The sequence below is a fragment of the Macrosteles quadrilineatus genome, unplaced genomic scaffold (assembly GCF_028750875.1).
Source record: "Macrosteles quadrilineatus isolate MER2022 unplaced genomic scaffold, UCM_ALF_1.0 Scaffold_6__1_contigs__length_79288215, whole genome shotgun sequence".
Lineage (NCBI taxonomy): Eukaryota > Metazoa > Arthropoda > Insecta > Hemiptera > Cicadellidae > Macrosteles > Macrosteles quadrilineatus.
In genome coordinates, this window is record NW_026542599.1 from 53,483,212 (window position 1) to 53,499,356 (window position 16,145).

The 16,145-nt window shown below is 37.6% G+C and overlaps 1 protein-coding gene across 1 annotated transcript in view; it reads right to left on the reverse strand.

The window, feature by feature from the left end:
• LOC128996366 (PDZ domain-containing protein 2) overlaps window positions 1–16,145 on the reverse strand; it is a 536,662-nt gene that overhangs the window by 64,261 nt on the left and 456,256 nt on the right. The gene's annotated exons all lie outside the window — the stretch shown is intronic.

Below are 16,145 nucleotides of genomic sequence, written 5' to 3' on the forward strand. Positions count from 1 at the left end.
CAGTTGCATCGATGATTGTTTCGTCATCAGTTTTCAACTATAACGCAGATTACAGTAACTTATACTCAGGTAAATACGTATGATTAACTTTGTCAACAACACTCAAGAGGGTGATTGGTTTCTTATCAACACAGCTAAGCCCACCGGAAGTTACAGATAGGTGAACCGCGCAACTGATATTCAATTGGCCGTGACCGGAAGTAGAAATGTCACACAGGATGTTCCTATTGCCTCACCTCCCGCGATGACGTCATATATCAACAGCTGACTACACACTTGAATTGATATGGCGATAACGGTAAGTGAAACCTATTTATGACTGATTGTTCAACTGCAAAATGATTGGCAAAGCGAAAATAGAGAGAGGTTTTAGTTGCACAGGATTTGTGTACACTATTTACACAAGAAATTGGAAATATATTTTCAAATACTCACTGTACAATATATAACAACATATAACAATATTTAAATTGTGAAAACATTAGAAGAGGTAAATAAAAAACCATGAAATATTAACACTATATGTCATGCTTATGCGTAAAATTGGTATAGTGGGAATCAATGCCATCCCCAGCACTTAAACCCGTTTAATTTGAATTTAATCTGAATTCTCTACGTGAATATGACTTTTTAATAAATTTCTCTCAATAATCAAATCAAATCAAATCAAAATACTTGTATTCCAAAAATTAAACAATACAATAAAACAATACATTACATGGAATTATTCCCCCGGATAGACTGTCGATCTGTGATCGGGGGAATAGTGTCACATATAATGTTAATTTGGACAGCGTTGTATTAAAGTAACTGCAAGACAGTCTGTTCTAATAATTGTTACCTATCGGAACACTTAACAGATCCTCCCATAACTTTGAACAAAACCATAATAAGTTAATTTTAATTATATTTGATAATTTAATACTTTAAATAGACTTGTCAAATATAATTTTCATCTAAAAGTCATGCGATGTAGCATCCAACCAACACCTTACATTCGAATGTTCCTCCTCTTCCACTCCAAAACAGTTCCAAACGGAACAATTAATTGTCCAAAGCGACTTTGGGCACAACAAACACGATACAGAAAATGCAGAAAATAAACAGGTACCGAGCAAAAAGTGGTTGTAGCCCCGAGGGCGGCGGGTGCTATTGGGGGGGGGGGTTAAACCGGTCCCCCAACCGAATGGCCGACCTTGACTTGGCAAAGCCGACATATAACAACACTGCACTGCACAGTGCACATTGCATACAGCACGATGGACATGGGACATCGACATGGGACCATTGCAGTGTTTCCGACGTCCAAATAAGAATTTGGAACATTTAGTAGTGTGTTCAACGGTCCGTAAACTAATAAGCTGTTTGAAAGTGGATACTGTAAAGTGAAACAAAACTTCTAAAAAAGTCATTACCGTGGATCACGTATTTACTAGTAGATCAACCATAAAATGCATATATACTGAACCACTACAACGTAAATACTAAATGGCAAAGATAACTATAAAAAATATATATTTCCTAATGTTTCGTTATCATAGAAAACTTTTGTTGTCGTTTGTTTGCCTCGTGTATATTATGACATTAATTCAAGATTTGAAATGTAATAAGTTATTTTGAATATAACAGAAAATGGCGATATCGTACGTTACACAAACAATAGTAAAGGAAACACTTAGCCGAGAATGAAGTAAAAGTAAAAGTAAGCTTACGAATTGCGATGATGGACGTCGATGGTCTCACCTGAAACAAGAAAAAAGGAAAAAATGAGAACCAATGTAGTATTAACAAAATAGTGAACAAACCCAAGATAGTTAAAGAAACCCAATTTTTCGCCGATGTGGGTCGTTATAACTCGTGGAAATCTGACATGAAGAGTGAAGACATCTGAGTTAATGTTGTTAATGTTGAGTTAATGTTGGACAATTGGAGGATTAGTCATATCGTGAACGATTGTCTTACAATTACAACGAAAATTATAAAGTGAGGAAGCGAATCTACGATCCAGACGAAGGAGCAAATTTGGCTACGAGTGAAAGTTTTTATTTAGTGAGGGCGTGACCGTGGTTTCTGCATATAGTTTATATTAGGAAATTAATGGACACGGGCTACTTAATTACTGATATTATAAATTACATACGGTTGGAAATAGGAACTATATGCTAAGTAAAATAAAAAATATTAAATTAATACTATTATGAATATTAATTAATATGACTTTATATATTGCGAACTTAAGAGATAACTCTTTTAGATTCCACTGAAATATTTAATATAAATAGCTTCTTGATCAGCATCGTACGTGTTATTAAAATACCTGAAAGTACAAAAAAATAAGTGAAATTACACTTGTATTAATATATTTACACATGTACTGTTGACTCACAAGACGGTAAATACCTATAAAAGATTGTAAGTGGTGTCGATTTCGATTTGACACTCCAATCATCATCAGACCCAATAGGCGAATGACAAGAATTTCAATATTTAATCTTTATCTCCGTACTTACTTATCAAATTAAAATTTGCTCCACAGAACTACAGAATTTAGCTACACTCGTTCACATCCTGGCCTAAATTAAAATTTGTTGTTCTTTTGCATCAATAACCAGTTAGATAATGCATTTGTCTTTATTTTGGTGTAAAATTAGTCACTTTCAACTTAACAATCTTAATAAAAAATAATAAAACAGACTTAATAATTCTTTTATAAATACTTAAAAAGGTTGATCCCTACTAGGTTTGCTACTTTTGAATTTTTAAATAATCTATTTGATCCTTAAATAGTTTAATATAACGGTAATACCGGTACCGTAGTTCGTACAAGGAATATGCCAATGTGAGAACGGCGCTATGAAGTGATATAGATACAGACATGTACTGCGGATATTGCGTGCACGCCTTGCAAAACCCCCTTCCTCACAAAATTAATTGTTTGTTTACCACTAGTGTTTTCTAACTCCTCGTCATAAATATTCACGGTACTAGCAATTCCATTTTTTTTTTTAATTTATGAACATAAACATTTAATTAGTTATATATCCTGAAAAAAGTGACTTAAGTAAATGAACGTGCATAAGTGTTTCGTAACATTGTGTTGACCAATGAATTTATTGGCAGTCAGAAAGTATCCAGTGAAAATCTTGTATTGAAGACATGCATAGCAAAAAGATGTAGTATACTGTGTTTACTGCGTCAGTGCCTTACGTATATACCAGTCTGACCAAAATAGACCTGTGTCCTACGGTACATACCAGTCCTACCATAGTAGACCTGACTGTTTCGCAAGGTAGCCCATTAAATCATACGGATAGGACAGCTCGTGATGCGCCTAATGGTTCCTGGAACATCTGTCCATGTGGGGAGTCGCACAGTCGGGGTAACAGTCTATAGTCAGTTACACTTCATGCCAAGTCTGTATCGGTTTCTACTGTATCTGTTTGACGTTTTGCATCCTCAATTAGCCATTTTATGTTGGGTAAATCGTTATGCTCCGTACGTTACAGTACCTTTTAGTTAACTGCTACGTCATTGTTTATAGGTCCTCCAGAAAAAAAAAACAAAACTAATTTCACTGCGTTGACTTTACTCTTTCGTTATGTCACAAGGGTTCAGATAAAACCATCAGTACTGTAGTTAAGATTAAACCTAGAAGGGTCGTAATAAATTAAGTTGGATAAATAACAAGAAATAAATAGCATAAATCAAAACAAATATCTACCGGAAAGACAAAATGAATTAAAACGTTCTGCCGAAGATCTTAAGTATGACAAATTATAGTGGAAAGTTTTTAATTTACTGTTCCAAGTGCCTTATTAGTAATTATAATTATTTAAAGGCCCTAAATGTGGCAAACATCAATTCTCACCATCTTTGGGAGTCAAAAATCGACATAATGGTAAATCCTTGACCAATCAGAGATGAAAGTACTGAAAAGCAAGAGCTGTAATTCAGTGGATTAAGGAGTGACACACCTACGAGGTAGTATGTTTACCAGCATTTACAACCCTCTCAGTTAGGTAAAATTGTCAGACCTATATATGAAAGCATTTTGAAACCTTAGATAAAGTCGACAATATTACAAAATATCACTTGATCACTCAGATATCTAAGTACGTAAGAGATAACTCCGTTGACTCGTGATAATGACAAGAGAAATACTGTATCTTTAACCTAGGGTTTCAACAACCTTCTTACCACTCCCTAAAATGTCTTTGGATCAATATGGACAAAGTCTTCGAAAGGTATTTACCAACTTAAAGGAGAAAAATCTACAACTATACGCCAAATTAATTTGGCCTCGAGGGATCCAAGTACAATAAGAGCTAACCTTTGATGGTATCAAGAAAGAATAGTTAATCTACGGGTTAAACAACGTTCTTAACACCCCTTCCTTTGAAGTCAATTAAAAACAAAACAAAACCATTACAAAAAGGTCGACAACATGACCACCCAAACATCAAGCAAGACCTAACCTCTTCACCCCAGCGACAACCTTCTCCTACTTTCTCCCATTTGCTCGTGCTGCTGAAAACCGAACGTATTGTTATCCCTGATCAACGTTTTTGTTTAACATAAGCTCGTGATTACCCCAGTCTCGACCCTGTTATTGTGAATTTCGAGGTTCTATCGTGTTCGTTATCGCGGGGCCAACCCGGTAGTCTCGAGATGAATGGGGACTCCGCCCCAGTGGTTTGATGGATTCCACCCAACCACTGTGTTCTTGTGTTCTACCGGGTGAGGTCCGTCCACATCTGATCTTGTGTGGAGGCGGTCGTTTGGCAAATTATACCTATGGCAATGCGATCATCTGTTTCGCTCTTGTAGGTTTGGAGGGTAATGAAATGATGCGTATGTGAGCTCTGCGTTCAACTGTTGATCCAAGTTCTATGATTTACTTAGTACCTATATCAATTAAGAAATGAAATACATTGCTCTTGGATTAGTTCGTAGTTTGTCATGGGTTTTACTTTGAAGTAAATTTCTAGATGAATAAACTTATGCGTAAGACAACTTACACGTCTAGCGTTTAACGGTTTAACTGGTGTTCGAAGTTTGTGAATTATAAAATTACATTAAAATAATAAATCCGTATTTGTCGTGCATGGGTTGGTTTTGGAAAAATTATTTTTGGATTTCCAGATTTGACGTTTGAGTTTCCTTTACCACCGAAAACGTAATGTAGTCACCCTTAGCGATGGGAAAAAGTCCATGTCTTTCACCTTAAAATTCATTTTCATATCTAATGAACTATTTCATTTCAAACATAAACATCCTCAGTCACAATGCAAGGTCTCCACTCAGACGGTCTCATGGGAAACAACTAACCTAACATGTCATCTGGGTAGTTTATAGCCTGCTCGCGGACATTTAATGTGCTGGACTTATTAACAATAACCTACAGGGGACACGTCGAGTGTGTCAACAGGGCTGTTAGCGGTCATTTAAGTTGACGGAATATGACGGATTGGTGAATATATGTTTAAAGACTATTTTTCTAAATAGTTTAGGCCCACCTAAAAATAAATTGTCTATAATAGATATTGACATCATTTTGTTGTGAGAGAGAATAGATCAGATGAAAAATTCTTCACAGATAATAGAAGACACCTAACTTCGCAACCTTGCCAAACATAAATTCAGTAATTCAAAAAAATATTTTAATTTCAAGAATTTACAATAAAAGCCCAAATGACTAAAAAATTCCACTAAGAATATTGATTTCAGCGTTTATTCTTAGACCCTTATAAATAGACCAACTGAAGATATTTTATTTTAAAGGTTTGGTTTCATCCGGTACAGCTAGCATACATTGCCTCTCTTAGTTTAGGTAGTTTATCTCCCCTAGAACTATCAACACAATAGGACTATATGGGCCTGTAAGCCAATTCATAATGTACCTTAAACCTATAGGCCTAAGCGAAAATGTGAAATACACCCTTCTGGTGATAGCTGCATAAGGCCTTCTTTAGGTTTTTGTTTTCAAAATCTATGATTCACCTTCTGCAAAAATGTCGTCATAAAAGAAACGTATGAAAAGGCTCTTCACCTGAGGATAAGACTTGAAATCTACTGAGAACCTGAAAACCCCTTGTTCGATTGTGGAGTCATATTACTGTGGAAACTTCGCATGCTATGCTTATATGCATATACATACTTATTTTATTGGTAAAATCCAAAGCTCATTTTGGCGAGTATTTCATGTCTTGCATTAGTTTGATGTGTATTGAACATTTCTGCTTTTGTCTTAAGTTAAGAGATTTTTCAGGTCATTTTGAACCCTGAAATATCCCAATCAGAAATATTCCCTCTACTTTCCGCACCGCTGGAACCTCCGAAGAAATCTATACTGCAAACCCAAGACGTCAAGTAGCACCAAGAAATAACATTCTTGGATGTTATACCCTGGTCGTGCACTATGAGTCACCGGCCAGATGTAATTGAAACAGTGAAATCTCGGATGTCACGGACTTCTACGGACTCTGGTGTCAGTCCACTTGCATGCTTTCTATAATTTTACGGAGGTTGCGCTCGCGAAAGTGCTCAAGTCAAGGTCAAACCGCATCGTATAAATAAACATTTCACCGAATCGTGTTTACCTCCTAACGCTGCGGCGATAATGGAGACGAGTTTGACGTCGTTAATTATAGACCCATTTCCCTATTGCCAGTTTTATCCAAATTGCCAAAAATTGTGTGAGTCGTGACACTGCACAAACAAACTGCAAGGTTTGGTTTAAAGGAGTTCTCGACTCTTCCGATTGTCTTTGCTATTGTTTGTATTTAATTTAAAGCCATCCAAAAATTATACAGATATTATTAAATTATTGTTTACTTACGTCAAAATACATATTGTTGTGACGAATAAAAATTTTACTTATACAAGTAACTTTGTCACTGTCAACGTAGTTTTAATGTAGTTCTGATGTGAAACCCTCTCAGTTTACTTAGAGATTTCAAACGTTGTTCTGTTTGAGTTTCACATAGTGTTTTTGACGATCACAACACAAAATCGTGTTTTCAGTTCCGGCTTTTGGTTTAGCCAATCTGACTACAGTGTTACATGGCCCATAAAACATGACAATAATGGTGTATGATATATTGACCATATAACACACAGCGGGTTGCCAATTTCATGAAGATGGTTACCATAAATTTGCTTGATTTAGGATCTTCTTGAAACTGAAGGATAACAAAATCAGGGGAAATTTTTACCACGCTAGAGTTAAAACTAGTGTATTTTTCACTCAAGAATGGATGAGAATTCATTATACTATAATTTTAATTAGAAGTCGTGATTATATCATAATGTCTCTGGGTCCAATATCCACACTGAGAAATTATGACATTCAAATTGAGGATTAAAACCCGGATGGGGAAATTGTAAAATTTAAACCATGTTTTAATCGGTGCAGTCTGAGTCTGGTGCATAAAGGGGAAAGATTAGGTTTGGTTTACGAATCGATAAAAAAATAGGCTTTATTTTACACGAGAATTATTTTAAACTCAATCCTCGTAGTTATAATACCAAATAGACCTTCAATAATTACAAACAATTAATGTTATGTGGTGAAATACTTTCAGGTTGTCAAAAACATAATAAGCTAACATAATGGTATATTTCGTACCTAGGGCAGACGAAGTCGAGAACTTAAAACGATCGAGAGCTGCAAAACCATTTCGGTCCGTGGTACGAACACTATTTTTCACCACACTATACCATATTTCCACTATTCACCACAATAATAATGCACACTAGCAACTAGTCAACACAACTACAACTTTAAGGTTAAGTGAAGAAATAGGATTTGTATGACTTTTATTTCGTTTGATGCCACAAAATACGAATCAAAGAAGTAAAAGTTCCCTTTGCAATCGTCAAAAGGCCAAAGCAATATATTTTGATATTACTAACAACTATTAGGCTATATTTAGTCCAGTAAACAAATCGCAACCGTTTTCATCCCACTTGCGAGACCTAATACTTCTGCTTCGTTAGCACCAGGAAATGACGGACCATCGTTACTACCGACCTCAGTGACGAACTGTTTCGTAATTTATCCAAAAGAAGAGCGGTAAATCTTACGGCGCTCCGCCCACCACATGTTTTCTTGACAAACCACATAAATCCAAACACCCCGAGTGCAAAACCAATATGCATAATGCGACTCGTTTGTTTTCATTATGGCGAAAAATGAGTGATGAAGAAGTGGATTGGAAGGAAGAGAGGGTTCACAGTACGGTTAATAGTGTATGAATATTAAAACGACGGAGTGAAGTTTATCTACGTGGGCAGTTTTGCTAATTGTGATTTGGCCAACTGAACCTGTTTGGGGAATGCTCGTCATGGCTGAAATAATTTAGATCGCGCCATTGTTTGTAATCTCGCATCAAAAATGAACGGATATTGGTTGTTCTATAATGAACTTTGGCTATTGGTGAATTTGCTTGTCGGAATTTTCGTATAAGCGGCGTAGTGAAAACCGAGGGAAAAGAAACGATCGAGGTTACAGCATTGTTTACAGTATGTTGCAAGTCTAGAGAGAACAATGAATGGAAGTAGAGTGAAAGATTCAATGGATTATTCAGTACTCTTCGATTTTATACAAATGCTTATACCTTACAACATTTTAGAGTTTATACATAGGCATATCTCTGCGGCACTGCCAAAAGTCCTAAAATATACGTACCTAGAATCGACGCTGAACAATTATGAGAAGACTCAAATATTGAACTACTCCGACAAAAATGTTTTAATCAAGAATCGGAGGATGTAGAAAGACATAATTCAATGGTTCTAGTACTATGCTCTCTTCACCTAAGCAACTTATAGTGGTTTGATAAGTTGTCCTTCAACCTCTAGGTTTAGGCACTACACATTGCTAAAGGTGATTGGTGATTGCCCTCAGCCAATGAAACCCGCGCTATTACCACAAAACCACACGGGCTACGTGGAATTGTTTGATTAAACACCACGTAAATTACCTCAAGGTATAAACGAACACTTTTTAAATCTACATAACTATTCTACTTTACAACTAACGACTGTACAATGGCACAAGTACGAAGACGAGACACGACTAAAGTAGGTTGTAACGTTTCAGGAGGTTGGAAGGACTGAAAGGCTCTCTTCAGTCTCGGGGTGGATAAAAGCTTTGTCAGGTGCTGCTTAAAACAACGTTGTAGGATAACTGTATACAACACCCAGACACAACTTTACAAATCAACCACATTTGTGTGTCTTATAAACTGTGGTGACATCTTGTCCTACCAGTGTTTGCGAGGCGTTGTAGAGGCTTGTAAATGACAGCGCTATAGAAAAACTTCAAAACTCTAGAACACAACTCTACGTCATCACTCTACCCCTTTAGAACATCAAGTCCTACCAGTGCGGGCGAGCATCAACCGCCCTCAATCAAGTATAGATGTGACATGAGATTCTGTTTCATGTACCAGGAAACAACGCTGTAGAACAACTATATAACTCTAGAACACAACTCTATGACATCACTCTACCCAATCGAGAGAACATCTACACTAGAGAGAACATCAAGTCCTACCAGTGTGGGCGAGCATCAACCACCCTCAATCAAGTATAGATGTGACATGAGATATTCTGTTTATGTACAGTACCAGGAAACAACACTGTAGAACAACTCTACATAGAACTCAACTCTACATTACTCTACCCCTCTAGAACATCACGTCCTTCCAGTGTGGGCGAGGCTTCTAGCATCAACCGCCCTCAATCAAGGATAGATTGAGATATAAGCCTCCGTTTTATGTACCAGGACACAAGGATGTAGAACAACTCTAGAACCCTAGAACACAACTCTACGACATCACTCTACCCCTCTAGAACATCTCGTCCTTCCAGTGTAGGCGAGGCTTCTAGCATCAACCGCCCTCAATCAAGGATAGATTGTAACACGATATTCTGTTTCATGTACAGTACCAGGAAACAACACTGTAGAACAACTTTACAACTCTAGAACACAACTCTACATCACTCTACCCCTCTAGAACATCACGTCCTTCCAGTGTAGGCGAGGCTTCTAGCATCAACCGCCCTCAATCAAGGATAGATTGTAACACGATATTCTGTTTCATGTACAGTACCAGGAAACAACACTGTAGAACAACTTTACAACTATAGAACACAGCTCTACGACATCATTATACCCCTCTAGAACATCACATCCTTTCAGTGTGGACGAGGCTTCTAGCATCAACCGCCCTCAATCAAGGATAGATTGTGACATGAAATTCAGTTTCATGTACCAGGAAACAACACTGTAGAACAACTCTAAACTCTACAACCATAGAACGCAGCTCTACATAACTCTACCCCTCTAGAACATCACGTCCTTCCAGTGTGGGCGAGGCTTCTAGCATCAACCGCCCTCAATCAAGGATAGATTGAGACATAAGCCTCAGTTTTATGTACCATTGTCCGTGCAGCGCATTACGGATCCGTTACCCGGCTGATAAGAAGCGCCGTGGGCAATAGTTGGCGTAGGTTCAGTCTATAACTCCGGTCAGCGCTAATCTACAATAAATCAGCAGCAATCCGCCCATGTGTTACTGTGATTGGATCAAAGGTCACAAGGCTATGGGGATAAGGCTTGTGCTATTTATAATCTGTCACAAGGATTCGTGGTGGAAAGCTTTTTTTTGGTTAAGGAGTTTTGTCGATTTAGGTTTTGCCAGAGTGTAAACTGTGTGAGACTTGATGGATGATGGCTGTTTTTAATTTATTCTCTGATAACAAATATCTGCATATATTTAATACAATTTGAATTTCTTTATAAAGGGAAAAAACACAAGTCCGTAAACAGATTTCACAAATGATTTTAAACTGCCAAACTTAATATTTTGAAACACCAAATCCAATTTCCCACCTAGTATAGCATTGATTGAAATGCTCCAAATAACTAGTTAAATTAGCTCAAATTCATTACAAATTTTTCCTAACTAAATAATCAATGGCGCGCAAACACCATCACCCTACCATCTCTTCTTTTCACCAATTGCCTTTACCAAAATCGAACAACCAATAATGTCCATAGATGCATCTCTGATTTCTTTAGCTCTACTGTTGACCAGTGATTTGATCCTGAATGTGCATCCAAGGGCATGACAAAAGAATGTTACTGTATCTATCTTGTTACCCAATCTTTACCTGACTGATAACTCAATGCTACCCCTGGTCTCTCCGCGGCTTGCTAGCTATCATTACCAGACTCTGTTTCTTCTATGTCCTCTGAGAAGTGAGGACGCCCCTCGCAGTAGGCGGCCAGGACGTTGTGTATACCGCAGGATGATCGCTAATAGCCTCGTAATCAACCAGGTTAATTGGTGCGAAATGCTGCATCAGTTCCCACGCTGCTGGTAGCCTGAGCGCCGACTGCATGCCAATGTTGCGGAAGCCATCTCAATCAGCTGATTTCAAAAAATCATCCCGGTTCCATTGACTCCGTTGAAGACATGGTGGATCATGAGGGTATGTAAACAATGTGGGTGAGATGAAACCCAAAGTATTAGTTTCGGGCTGCCATAATGACTTTGAAGGAACATACTTTTAACTGTTTAACAATCATCCTATTTATTGGCATCTACTGGGATTCAAGAAAGAGTACCTGTTTCAAGGGAACGTTTTCTATACCTGCTCTCAATTCAACCTTTGTAAAGCTGGAAATCATTTCTAGAATCATCTTAAACATGCTCTTCTCTAACGTTACGCATAAAGCACTACAAAATAATTTAAGATTTTTGACACAATAAATTAAGCGAATAACCCAACTTTTTACGTGAGCTACCATTGAATTTCCCATATTATATATTTAATAATAAATGTTTAAAACTAAAAAAAAAATATTAACAAGAACTGTATAAAACTCAAAAATTTCACCCTTCCCGATGAATCCTGAACTTATATGATATACCAAAAGGGAGATTTACTAACCCATTAGGGAGATTGCTTAACCAATTTACAATTCTTTCTTTGATACAACGACCAATGTCATTTCTTTGACGTAGTATGGAAACTATATTCAATAGAAAATCACTTTACATTTTTCTTTGGCTAATTTTAAGGTATCGAATTCTTCAAATGGTTCGAAAGTCGGGGTATCAATTATGTTATTCAACTAAATTCCACACACGCGTCTGATGCAGCGAAGGCCAACGGCTTGTCTTTGGGCGGACATCTAGACGACCAAGAGATGGATACATTACTTCGGGTCTGGTCGAATCTGCATTCAATTCAAATCTCCCCTCCCATACCGTGTTGACGTCCTTAACTTACAGGATGCGTTCACATTCTGGACGGACTGGTGATGACAACCATAAAAAAATCGGTAATTGATAATATAGAGTGTGTTTGGTGTAACCTTTCGTTTGGACAGAAATATGAACATATTTCTATTAAGTTATGACTAAACAAGATTAAGACAGGGATCAATTGACGTACGGTTCACTCATTAGAATATTAGTTCTGAGCAACGCAATAGTCAATTATACTACTTGGAGACTTAAGATTGTTTACCATAAAAATAATGTTCTTCCAAAATTGTCCGGAAATTCTTTGTTTACAATTCATCAAAAGATATTCATGCTTGTTAGTTTCATTCTATTGAATAAAAAAAAATCTGTTCAAAAATTGGTAGAATCGAGAGAAACGGAAAATATTCCCAAGCCCTCAAATCGTACAGTTGCCTGTTTTTACTTCAACTTTATTAACTTTATTTCCATTTATTCAAGCTGTCAAACTTAACTTGGGGTGAATGTATCCGGGGAGTTTGGAAACCGAAACTATAACATCTGGCGAGGGTACTGACTCTTGTAGTGTCTCACGACGTGGTCCGTGTTCATATCACTATCACTGTAACACTAACCTATCTAGGATGAGCCGGACACGGTCGTTCCTTTACCAATTAAGTACCAGCGCCTATCTGCAGACTACGGACTACACTGATCTATCGGGTTACCAGTTACACTGTTACCGGTCGTGGAGCCCGAGTCAGCCGTGGAGAGTAGAGTAGCTCCTGGAAATGAATGGTATTGCTCCGAAATTGTAAGCTGTTAGATGTAAACATTCCCAACGTTTATAACCTTAGAGTACCATTTTCCACAATCTTCCCCTGTATTCTCCTCGGGCCTTCCACCAAAACTATTCAAATACTGTAACAAGATTTCAGTTTACGAGCCTCTGATAGAGTATTCCTATCTAGAGTATCTGGGTGCAATTCAAAGTATGCAAAACTCAAAAGTACGTTCACCTAAACTTGCCATTACCATACTCTTCACCTATCTTCACACAACACAATGTACCTATCACACCTTCCCTACATCAGTGTTCCACCCAACCTGAGATTACCTCCATTTACACTCCATTTGCCAACATAAACCAGCGAGTATTACACGCAATCTTTCAGTGGCTGCAAAAAAATCGCAGCGACGAGGGAAAACGATCTCGATGGCGGGAAAATAACAACAATCTGGCACAGCTTAAAAACACCTTTAAAAATAGCCGGGAAATAACAAGCGCTAGTATCGCGATTATCGGTAGCAATAATGACTCCAATCGAGCGTCTCTGGTCCAATAAGTCTTCAGCACTCATTACCAGAGAGTAACGCGAAGACAGCTAGAAACAAATGGGCGTTAATCTAGGTGGGCGATGTCTCATTTTTGTCATCCGCTCGGCGAAACCGGCTCTCATAGTTGTTTGGGAGTATTTTAACTTAACACCTGATCTTCTCTAGTCGGTGATGGTAGTTTGGACACGTAGGCCTATGTGTGTAATTTATGACCTCACTTCGGTAAATTACGTCAAAATCCGCGCTATGAGGATTACGACTGAACGCGCGGACAACGCCGCCACCGCTTTATAGGTCGCTTTTACGTTCAACGTTGATGAAGTGAATTTCTCGCTGAAAAATAGGACAAGTGGAGAGTGTTTTGTTAGCTTGGTTAAACTTTAACTTGAAAAGTGGTCCAATCGTCTGTAAAGCGGCGAAATATACTTTTCAGCAAATCTCATATAAGCGTACAGATGTTTGTGAACATTCGTACATACAGTATGTGCTACGAGGGAAAAAAGTTTCTGTACGATATTCAAATAATTGAATTTGAGATTATAGGTTATGTGTCAGTGTGTAGTTTACACTCTACTTTTTGGTCCCATGCATTACACAAATTCAGCTAAAAATAAGTAAATTTGGGCATGGAGCAGGTTTTAAAACTGGCTTCAGCAGATTCACAAGAGTGACAAACCTTCAAGAGAACTAAGTAGAAACTACCTCACTCTGTGGTTCAAACCACAGTTTTATTTTATCTACAACCTAAGCTTGAATTTATTTTTAATTACAACAATGTGTACATGAATGCGTGCCGTTGAACAAATCATTCTCGAACTATATACATGCTACGTTAACTATCATTATGCCCTAAATATACCTACTGATATACGTGAAATGTCTAAATATTCATCATGATCTTCATATTTCTCGAGGAATGATTCACAGTCGTTCCCCGCCAAAGTGCAAAGGTCATGTTCCAGTGTCCTTGTTTTTCACCGCCACCGTGCTGCACGTCCTCAAGGCCAAAGGTCAATAGGTGAACTGAGAACTCGATCGCTTCGACTCTTCACCTTTGCCATGTGGCAATTCCCCCAAACATACATAAAAATAGTGACCAAGGTTCAAAGCTTATATAGGTAAATACGTGACCAAAAGCTAAAACTGTTGAAAATCCGATGCATTTAGCTTGAATAAATTTCAAAGTAGTTGAACTGTTTTCCGGCACACTTTCATTTAGAACTAAGGGGTTTTCTGCAAAAACTCCAAACTTAATCGCAAATGCAAATAGATAGCTCCTTCCTTAATTATTTGTCTTTTTTGTAAATTAGCTAAATCCAATTTTAAGGTATGTTCTCACCCTGCACTTGTAATGCTGCTTTCATGTTAGGTTCTTATTTATTGTTACTTCGCCAACTTTAGTACAAAATTCAGCAAACAAATCCTAATCCTAAATTATTTTGATTTATCTCCGAACCAAGCCACATAAATGAAATAAAACTCTAGAATGAAACCTTAACATTTCGTCAAATTCAGTGCACTGAAACGTCCTAACACGACACACACTTCAGCAGTCGTTTTCATCACAGAGCGAAGAGTCTACGTACTATCAGCATAGATTAAAGGAGTAGGTGTGGAGTATGAGTAGTGTCTTTTATCTATGCCAACAGTATCCAAGTAAATGCAAATATTTTCATTAAACCTCCTACTAAAGCAAATTATCCTTGTTATAGCCTAGGTAACTCAACCACTAAAACGACACGGTAGCTCTTGGACGGAAAGAAAGCACATCTTGGCAGAATCATCCCAATTTAAAATTCCTCACGAGTTTTCAGGAGCGGTTGAATAATCAAATGCTTTCTCTCTAATACACGTCGAGAGTAAAAGTCGCGATTCTATAATGTCGGCGAACTCAAAGCTCAACTATGCGGTTATCGCATAATTGCAGCGTGTCGTGACATGTCGTGGCGTGTCGCGTCATGTCGCGTCATGTCGCAGCTTGTCGTGTCATGTAATGTCACATCGCGGGTTGTAGGTTGGCCCGATACCAGTCAGTGCGTCAACTGCAAGAATTTCTAAGCAATGTTTTTCATTTGCTGGATTTTATAAAGTGTATATAAAACATTCCCATTCAGCTGTGATGGTTCCGACGTCTTGTAAGGATGAAAATGTGGAACTTTTCTCGTTAAAAGTTTAAAAGGATCCAATGATTCCGTGAGTGGAATACTCACTGAGGCTCTTCTAGGGCTTGGACCCTCTTCAAACTTGTCAAATATGAAAATAAATTAGTAGTGTACTTATAAGGTCTAATTGTTAGTTTTATACAGTTCTTCAGTATGCATTTACTTTCATAGGACTGCCGATTGGATGGAAAAAGGTGAGAGCATAGATGAAGTAATATAATTATTACTTCATCATTACTATGGTGAGAGTGTGGAATAAACTTCGCAATATTTATTTTGTAAGAGCAAGCGCTAACAATGTAGAACTGTCATGTATTTGTAAGCTTACGATTGGTAGCACTTTACGTGGATATACTAGAGACAGTGAGTAAGTTTGACGTTATCA